The 10,492-nt window shown below is 44.0% G+C and overlaps 1 pseudogene across 1 annotated transcript; it reads left to right on the top strand.

Moving 5' to 3' along the window:
* The first annotated feature begins 4,909 nt into the window (after positions 1–4,909).
* LOC147981829 (uncharacterized) lies at positions 4,910–10,185 on the top strand (annotated as a pseudogene). Its single transcript, XR_015599056.1, has 2 exons — positions 4,910–7,855; positions 9,150–10,185. The product of XR_015599056.1 is annotated as an uncharacterized LOC147981829 (transcript).
* Positions 10,186–10,492: the final 307 nt, after the last annotated feature.

Raw genomic sequence — 10,492 nt, 5'->3', positions numbered from 1 at the left:
CAGATGCCAGCCTCGGCAAAGATAACTTGGCAAAAAGGCTTACCATGGGCCCTGGAGGGGCTACCAGAGTGTCGTGCGCCACATGTCTCAGATGTCTGCCAACAGTTTGCAAAGGAGGCAACGCAGTCAAACCCCCCACCCTCCCGCCCTTTAACTATGGTGAGCAGGGAACATGTCGGCCATTACCAAGAGTTGATGTCTCGCCGAGTGTTCTCTTGCCGACACTTGGCAAAGGGCGAAAGTGCTTTTCTCTTCATTCGGTTTATGGGGGTCTTTAGAGTAAGTACAATAAGATGATGTAAGCAGGCTATAAGGATTTAAATAATATAATATTTGTGTTTAGTTGGAGGAGAGAGAAGAGAAGCGGACTGTAAGCTTGTAGCCGGCTGTAATACGAGTTCCAACATACTTTGTGAGACAAAAAGTGGGCCACATATTAATGATATAGTATACTAGTAGTACTAACAATTGTACTAGCAGGCTATTAGGTTGTGTCTATGTGATGTGGCAACTACATATAGTCGGATGTTAGATATACTATTAACCATGCTCTTAACGAGTACCCGGCGTGATGCACTCGGCGTCAGCGCCATTCCAGTTGTGTTATACAGTATGTTATATTATTCCTAGGTCTCAGTGCACATATATATAGAGTATTTTAGCACAGCTTTTGTTCACATTATTATCAAAACACAGGAATGTGACAACCATAGAGTTAGGTGCATAAGACATACTCCCTCCATCCATCTATATAAGGTCTAACCCCAAATTTCATTTTTCCATCTATACAAGGCCAAATAAGCTAACCGATGTGTCTCCCTTTTAATTATCTCTTGCAAGTCGTGTGTGGCCCATTCCTCGTGAAAATTCGCTGGCCGCCACATTGATTTGCTTGCATGCATAGCGCCACCATATTTCCAATGGAGCAGCGAGCTCTAACTTTCAGCCAATGCATGCATCATTTGAGGAGTTATGATTGGGCATGCATGTAGAGAAGGGAAGAGATAAATTTGCATGCGAAGGATTAAGTGAGGGAGGCCAGCGGCTAGGCATTTAAAAGAGGCCGCGTGCAAGATTTACACGGGACTCAAAATTCGGTTGGTCAAATACTACTCCCAAAATCTGCTCCTCCTTCTGCGTACATGCCTTGGTACGAGAGATTCAGAAGTTAGGCCCTATATAGATGGAAGGAGGGAGTAGCATTTTCTGTAGGAATTTTTTTTTGAACACCAACTTATATTAATTAACCAACCACACTATTACACTCGTTCAATACAATATTCACCATACAGGGCGGTACATCATTTACAAGAATACCATCTAATCTATTGTCAATGCTATACTTAGCCATTAAATGAGCCATCATATTGGCCGTACGGCTAATCTTTGACAATTGAAGATTGTTGATCAACTTCGAGATACTCAACGCTTCCATCTTCAGGTCATGCATAGCAGACCTGTCATAGTCCCCTGATGCAAGAGACGCTACCACAAAAGCGCAGTCAGTCTCTAAAATTATAGGATTATGAAGAGAAATACCTATGTAGAGACCGGCAATGCAAGATCTAAGCTCTGCTTCCTTCACGCTTTGACAGGCACCAATGAAATCCCACGACGAAACAATAACTTCCCCTTCCTCGTCCCTGACCACCACCCCCACACTGGCTTCTCTAATGGACTCCACGAAGCTAGCATCGACATTAATCTTGAACCAACCTGCAGGAGGCGGGGATCAGCCACTACTCGCATCCAGAGAATTAGGAACTCCGCTAATCCGGACCAACGGCCCTTTTCCTTTATTTTGAAAATCCACCGGCCTCGGAGAATGATATGCACCAAAGGACGCCCAATAACTCTCCACAAAGCAAGCAGAAGCTGAAACTAATTCCTTTCCTTTACCAAAGATCAAATCATTTCTCAAATGTCAGGTCCTCCAGAATAAGAATATAATTTGGTCTCGCATTACGGGGTTTAATTGACTCAGGAGAACAATAAACCAATCATACCCCGTATATCTGAAAATCTCCTCATTAGGTAGAGCCCAAATGTTCCTCATGGCCATGCGAAGCGCACGCGCCTTCGAGCACAAGACAAGCGCATGGAAGGTATTTTCATCCTCCATGCCACAAATAGAACACGTACTAACAGAGGCTTGATGATGCGCCACTCTATTAACCTGTACGGCCAAGCTATTGGAAGCAACCCTCCATGCAAAAATACGAATCTTCTGAGGAATGTTTGCCTTCCAAATAATATTCCAAATTTTCCTCTCCGTCCCTACCACCTCACTGGATTGTCCCTCATCCTCTTTGTTATCCTTAAGGGTGAGCGCTAACTTGTACGCACTCCTAACTGAGAACAACCCTGACTTTTCATAATGCCAAGCAACAAAATCTGCCTCCCCATTTGATTGGATCCGCATCCTCAAAATCTCATCCGCATCATAAGGGTAAAATAAATGCCTAACCAGCTCCTCATTCCATCTCCTTTCACCACTCATGAACAATTCCTCAACCCATTTAACTCTAGTTCTATTCTTCTTTGCAGAGATTTTAAGTCCAGAAGCTCTAGGAAGCCAATTATCTCTCCAAATATGTATATTAGCCCCATCACACACTCTCCAAATAACTCCGGATTTAAGCAGCTCCAACCCATGCAGAATACCTTGCCATGTGAGAGAAGCCGACTGCGGGAAAGCTGTGTCTAAAATATGCCCCTGTGGATAATATTTTGCCTTGATCACTCTGGCACACAGAGATTCCGGATTCACCACCAGCCTCCATGCCTGCTTCACTAAAAGAGCCTGGTTAAATAATCTGAGATCCCGAAAACCCATACCACCCTCCGCTTTAGGCTTTGTCATCTTATCCCAAGCCAACGAATGAGTCTTCCTTCTGTTTTCCTCATCCCTCCACCAGAAATTCCTTATAATCTGAGATAATTCCTCGCACAGAGCGCCAGGAATTTAAAAATACCCATAGCATACACCGGAAGAGCTTACAGAACAGATTTAATCAACGTTTCTTTTGCCCCACAAGAAGCATATTTCTCTATCCAGTCCGATAGTATTTTGAGAGCTTTGTCCTTAGTGGATTGAAATTTGCCCGCCTTCATTCGACCTTGAGGCACCGGTAAACCAAGATATTTGTCCTCAAATCCTTCGGCGGTAATGCACAAAATTACCATAACAGCCACTTGAACTTCCATACTACATTTTTTACCAAACATGATAGAGCATTTATCTGGGCTCAACAATTGGCCAGTCCCTTTCTCATATGTTGAAATAATATTTTTAATTGTCAACGCTTAATCAATGGCTCACTTGAAAAATAAAAGACAGTCATCTGCAAACAATAGATGTGAAATACCCGGCGCTTGCCTGTTCACCTTGAATTCTAGCAGCGCTCCTCTATTACACGCATCCTGTAACAACACAGAGAGGGCCTCGGCCACGAACAAGAATAAATAAGGAGATAGAGGGTCTCCTTGCGTGATACCACATGAAGGCGTAAATGACTCCAAGAGTTGTCCGTTGAAGCGAACAGAGAATTTCACCGAGGTAACACATGCCATAATCCACTTTATCCATCCACTCGCAAACCCGAGCACACTCAACATACACTTCAGAAAATTCCAATCCACTCTATCATAAGCCTTAGCTAGATCAAGTTTATACGCACAAAACTCACCCCGCCCATCCTTGAGAGTGTTCTAGGAGTGCATACATTCAAACGCAATAAGCGCATTATCAGATATCAATCTCCCAGGAATAAAAGCACTTTGTGTTGGCGAGATCATACCATCAAGGAGCGGCCTCAATCTGTTCACTAGGCACTTTGAGATAATTTTATAAATGACATTGCGGAGGCTGATAGGCCTCTTTCTGGACTGGAATCTGCATTTTCTGTAGGAATTGAGAACATGGGAATACGAGAAAAAAAAACTGGATTTTCTTAGCGGCTTAGGTACATGCATTAGTGGTCATAGAAATAGTGAAAATTTTCAGTAGATTGAACCCAATGAATATTTTCTTCGGAATGGACTGGAATGTGAAGCCTATAGGAATTCCTATGACTGAAGACTCATAAGAAAGATTGCAAGGCACTCATCCTACAAAATCGCAATAAATTATGTTTAACCAAAGAGGGCTTTAAACTATAGCAAACGAATTGACAACAAGGACAAACTATGTAATATTAGTTTTTCAAAAGTATATTCTTAATTTCTAGAATGATGATGGTTCTTACCGTTACATGATGCGAATTGTTTTCCAGAACAAAACCGAGAAAATGTACTGGTCGCGGCTATGTAGCCACGTTCGCGTAACGGCGTAAGACCAAAACTATACAGCACAATTTTTGGAAACCTGAGGCAGCATTCCTATAGCGGCGACGTGAATGTTGGCTTGTCCCCGAGCCCGGCCGCTACGTTACGAAAGATATTACCGATGAGCGCTTGACTAGTACGCATGAAGCATCTTTCCTGCGGGTCTAGTTGCAAAGCTGGCGTGGAGGTTTTCGTCCGATTCCATGGGGGTATTTCGTGGACGTGCGGTGCAGTTTCGAGCAGTATCGCTCGGGACAAGGTTAGAAAGTTCCGCGCGCGTCCGTGTTGTTATGCTTGCCGCTCGGTGACTTGACTTCCATGGAATGGTCGACAAGTCCAGCTACCTAGTTGCAAAGCTGGTGTAGAGGTTTTCGTCCGCTCCGATCGGATAAATTCCTGGGCGTGCCGTGCACGTTCGTTCCAGCCGTGCCGCTCCGCTCTGCACTGTGTTGCTACTCTCGCGACGCCGTCGGCCCGCCGGCAAGAGGCGTTGGCTGAGATCGAAGGGTCCTTGCGCTTGTGGCCCACAAAAGGATGAGGCTCAACGGAAATCCCGTATAAATTCACCTCTACCCCCGTTGTTCATTGCACACACACAACCACACAGGCAAACCCTCAGCCACCTAGCTCAATGGCCGCCCATATCCCTATCTTCGCATTCATACTACTCTCAGCTGTTACAGCCTTTTCTCCTAGTCCGACCACCGGCAGCGTGAGCGGCACCGACCTTGCGGCGCTGCAGGCTTTTAAAGCCCAGCTCGCCGATCCTCTCCGCATCCTTGCCGGCAACTGGACCACTAGCACCTCTTTCTGTCATTGGATCGGTGTCTCGTGCAGCCACCGCAGGCAACGCGTCACTGCTCTATCGTTCCATGGCATGCCTCTCGTTGGCTCTTTGGCACCTCATATCGGTAACCTCTCTTTTCTCTCTGTCCTCAATCTCACCCGCACCAATCTCAGGGCTCCCTTCCACCTGAACTTGGTAGGCTACATCGTCTTAGGTATATCTGTCTCTCAAGAAATAGCCTGTCAAATGCTATACCTACTTCCCTAGGGAACCTCACAAAGCTCGAGTACCTTGGTCTATCTCTAAACCAACTTTCAGGCCAACTCCCTTTTGAGATGTTGTCGCATATGCACAACCTTAAGGTCGTTGCTGTCGCCAAAAATTATTTGACTGGTCAAATTCCACCATATTTGTTCAATAACACGCCTTCCTTGACGGTCATCGATTTTGGAAATAACAGCATGTCAGGTCCTATACCACACACCATTGCATCTTTATCCATGCTAGAGTACCTCAACCTACAAATTAATCAATTTTCCGGCCTAGTGCCACAGGCCATTTACAACATGTCTAGTCTACAAAACATTGTACTCACCGGAAATAACTTAACTGGAATGTTTCCGGGGAATCAAAGTTTCGGCCTCCCAGTGTTGCAAATTTTTTCAATAGATAATAATAATTTTTTTGGTCAATTTCCGGTAGGGCTTGCATCATGCCAGTACCTGAAGGTAATTGATCTGGGTGAAAATTCTTTTGTGGATGTTGTTCCGACATGGTTAGCCAATTTGCCATACCTAGAACAACTATTCTTAGGTTTTAGTGGCCTTACTGGTTCAATCCCAACTGCTCTCAGCAATTTCACTAGTCTTACTGATCTAGATATATCCAACGGAAACCTCATAGGGGAGATTCCACCAGAATTAGGTCTTATGCATGAACTCTCGTATATGTACCTTGGAGGCAACCAATTGACAGGTAAAATTCCAGCTTCCCTTGGCAACCTATCCAATCTGTATTTCCTTTCTTTGGGAAGTAATCAATTGTCCGGTCAAGTACCAACAACACTTGGAGAAAATTCGGCTCTAAACACGCTTGATTTGACAAACAACAATTTAGAGGGAAATATAGACTTCTTATCAACTCTTTCCAAGTGCAGGGAACTCCAACTCCTTATGATACAGTCTAATTATTTCACAGGCGTCCTCCATGGCCATGTGGGGAACCTTAGTTCACAACTAATCACTTTTACTGCGGGTGACAACAAGTTAACCGGTAGAATTCCAACAACAATTTCAAACTTAACTAACCTTCAACGGATAGATCTTAGTAACAACTTCTTCACCGAGCCAATCTCAGAATCCATCGGTATGTTGGAAAATCTGGTATTGCTTGATATTTCTCACAATGAAATGTTAGGCCCTATCCCAACACAAATAGGTATGCTTGGGAGTCTACAACGTTTGTTTCTCCAAGGAAACAAAATTTTAGGATCCATACCAAACAACTTTGGTAATCTAACTTTGTTAGAATACATCGACTTGTCCGGTAACAATTTAAGTTCCATGATACCCACGAGCTTTTTCCATCTAGATAAACTGATCAAACTAGACTTTTCTCAGAATTCCTTTGTCAGTGCACTACCAGCTGATGTTTCTGGTCTAAGACAAACCAATTACATGGACATTTCTTCCAACTTCTTGATTGGAAGCATCCCAAATTCATTCGGACAACTTACTATGCTAACCTACCTAAATTTGTCACATAACTCTTTTGACAATTCAATTCCTTCCCCACTTGAAAAGCTAAAAAGTTTAGCATCATTAGACCTCTCATTTAATAATCTCTCTGGCACCATTCCCATGTTTCTTGCCAACTTTACCTACTTGACTACCTTGAACCTCTCATTCAATAGTCTAGAAGGCCAAATACCCGAGGGGGGTGTTTTCTCAAACCTCACCTCGGAATCTTTGGTTGGCAATGTTGGGCTATGTGGGAACACACGCCTAAGATTTCCGCCATGCCACAACAGATCCCCCACAAGTAAAAGACACTTGCTTCTGTTTCTACTCCCAATACTTGCATTAGCTTTTGGCGCCATAGCCATTTTTCTATTCCTATGGACTCGAAGGAAACTTGAGAGAGGAGATGACGAAACTTCTGTTGATCCACCTGATGTCATAGGACATCAGATTATCTCCTATCATGAGCTCATTCGTGCCACCAATAATTTTAGTGAAGATAGCATATTGGGGTCCGGAAGCTTTGGAAAAGTATTCAAGGGTCAATTGAGCAATGGTTTGGTTGTAGCGATAAAAGTTCTTGACATGCGGCTGGAGCAAGCCATCCAAAGTTTTGATGCCGAGTGTCAAGTGCTTCGCATGGTGCGACACCGTAATCTGATAAAGATAGTCAATACATGTTCCAACCTGGACTTCCGAGCACTAGTACTTCAGTACATGCCCAAAGGCAACTTAGAGATGCTCCTACACCAGTCTCAGAGTGCAGGGTGCTTGGGATTTCTTGACAGACTAAGCATCATGCTCGATGTATCGATGGCAATGAATTATCTACACCACGAGCACTACGAGTTGATATTGCATTGTGACCTTAAGCCTAGCAATGTGTTGTTTGATGAGGAGATGACAGCGCATGTGGCGGACTTTGGGATTGCAAGATTGCTTCTAGAGGACAACTCCATCATAAGTGCAAGCATGCCTGGAACAGTTGGGTACATGGCACCAGGTACTCAATTAGCTAGCACTTATTATCTTTATCAACCAAGCTGTTAATCATTGGTAAAATATATGGATTCACTAAAAACAACAAGGATAAGGCTTAATTTCCACTTATATTTTTCTTGAGCAGAGTACGGGTCACTTGGAAAAGCATCAAGGAAGAGTGATGTGTTTAGTTATGGAATCATGATCCTAGAAGTCTTCACTAGAAGGAGACCCACTGATGGCACATTCGGCGCACAACTAAACCTTAGGCAATGGGTTCACAATGCATTTCCCACAAAGCTTGTCCAGGTCATCGATGGCCAGCTACTACAAGACTCATCTCTTTCTAGTTGTGGCTTGGACAATGGCTTTATTGAGTCGGTATTTGAGCTAGGTTTGGTTTGTACTAGTGACTCACCTAACCAGAGGATGACTATGCATGATGTGGTCGTGGCGCTGAAGAAGATCAAAGCCGAATACACCAAACATGCAACAAAGATGCCACCTTATGCTACACAATGATCCCTCCCTCCTGTTTGCTTTCATCTCATCTATAACTATGTATTGACCAATGTATCCATTCTTGTGCATTTAGAACAACCATGTGTTTTTTTGCGATGGGTAGGGAGGAATCATGCTTGTTCGGTTGTATTGTACACTTGTGATGTATAGTTGCTTAATCATGCCTTTCTTCCAGCCGCGTTGCTATGCTTGCCGTGTGTGTGTTGCAAGGCTTGTCGCGTCTGTGTTGCTATGATTACCACCTACATGTGGCACCCGACGAGTTATCTACTATCCATGGAATGGTCGGGATGTGTCGCTAGCTCATTCCAAAGATGGTATGGAGGCTTTCGTCTGCTCCCGATCGGGTAAATTCCTGGGTGTGCGGTGCATTTTTTCCAGTCATGTTTCCCTGCTTCGCACACGGTTTCTATGCTCGCCACGTCATACACCCACCGGCAAGGCTTTGACTGAGACCGAATGATCAATGCGCTTCTGACCTAAGTCATTAATGTATTACAACCTTCCGTTCTCCATCTACTTCATGTTGTATGGGTTGGAGGAGCCTAGCTTCTCATTCACTTCTTAAATCACTCACTACTTCCCTGAAGTGTTAATCCGTCAATGAGAATATGATGCTTGCTTTAGGAATCATGAGAAAATCAAAAGGAAGCGTCACTTGAGGACCTGAGCTGAAAATGCAGACTGGGCGCAGGCTAGCTACATTAGCATCTGCCCTACCGTTGTGTTTGTGGATATGTCTATCTCTTATTCACCTCACATGGGAGGATGCTCATGGCCCCTGCCTGTTGCAGGAGCGGGGAGGAGACTACGGCTAAGAGGAAATGTCATCAAAGAGAGGTCGAGGTCGGCGTGATTAAAATGTGGACGTCATCTGGTTTTAAAGGAGAGGGCTCCAGCGAGAAATGTTCCACAATGGCGGGAAACTGAGCAGGAACGGGAGGGTTTGTCAAGAAAAGGGAGGGGTGCGTCATGGGGTTTTTCTAAGACAACGTGAGATGACATGACGGGTAGTCCGGACAACCACATTTATTCCCCATATATGGAGTGGATTTGGTGGAGCCCGGATTGTCTAGACGGTTGGATTTTGGGGAGCCCACAGGGAGCTCGTTTGATATTGATACATCTCGAATGTATCTATATTATTTTATCGTTCCATACTATTATAGTATCAATCTTCGATGTTTTATATGCAATTTCATATCATTTTTTGGGACTAACCTATTAACCTAGTGCCCAGTGCCAGTTGCTGTTTTTTTGCTTGTTTTTGGCTTTTTAGAAAATCAATATCAAACAAAGTTTAAACAGAGAAAAAACTTTGGATTTATTTTTTCTGGACCAGAAGGGACCCACGAAGGTTCGGGAGAAGACCTGAGGAGTCACGAGGAAGCGACAAGCTCAGCAGGCATGCCCCCAGGCTTGTGGGCCCCTCGCGGTGCCTCCTAGCCTAATTCCACCTCTATAAATTCCTAAATATTCCCAATACATCAGAGAGCCACCCGAAACACTTTTTCCACCACCGCAAGTTTCTGTTCTTCCATGATCCCATCTGAAGGCCTTTTTCCCGCACCCTGCCGAAGGGGGAATCGATCACAAAGGGCTTCTACATCATCCTTGTTTCCCTTACGATGATGTGTGAGTAGTTCACCATAGACCTACGGGTCCAAAGCTAGTATCTAGATGGCTTCTTCTCTCTCTTTGATCTTCAATACAATGTTCTCCTCGATGTTCTTGGAGTTCTGTTCGATGTAATCTTTTTTTGCGGTGTGTTTGTTGGGATCCGATGAATTATGGGTTTATGATCAGATTATTCATGAATATTAATTGAGACTTCTCTGAATTCTTTTATGCATGATTATTATAGCATTGTATTTATCTCTGATCTATCCGTTTAGTTAGGCCAACTAGATTGATTTTTCTTGTAATAGGATAGGTGCCTTGTGATGGGTTAAATCTTGCGGTGCTCAATCCCAGTAACAGAAAGGGACATGACACGTATTTTTATTGTTGCCATTAAGAATAAAAAGATGGGGTTTATTCATATTCACTACTAGGGAAATGGCTATAGGTAGATGCTTAGTGGTAGCAAGGGGACCACAGTGCCCCACGGGCTGGCCACAGTAGCAGTGTGGGTCTC

This window comes from Triticum urartu, chromosome 3A, assembly GCF_056163025.1.
Source record: "Triticum urartu cultivar PI428250 chromosome 3A, HENAU_Tu73, whole genome shotgun sequence".
Classification (NCBI taxonomy): Eukaryota; Viridiplantae; Streptophyta; class Magnoliopsida; order Poales; family Poaceae; genus Triticum; species Triticum urartu.
This window is presented reverse-complemented; position numbering and strand designations above follow the sequence as displayed.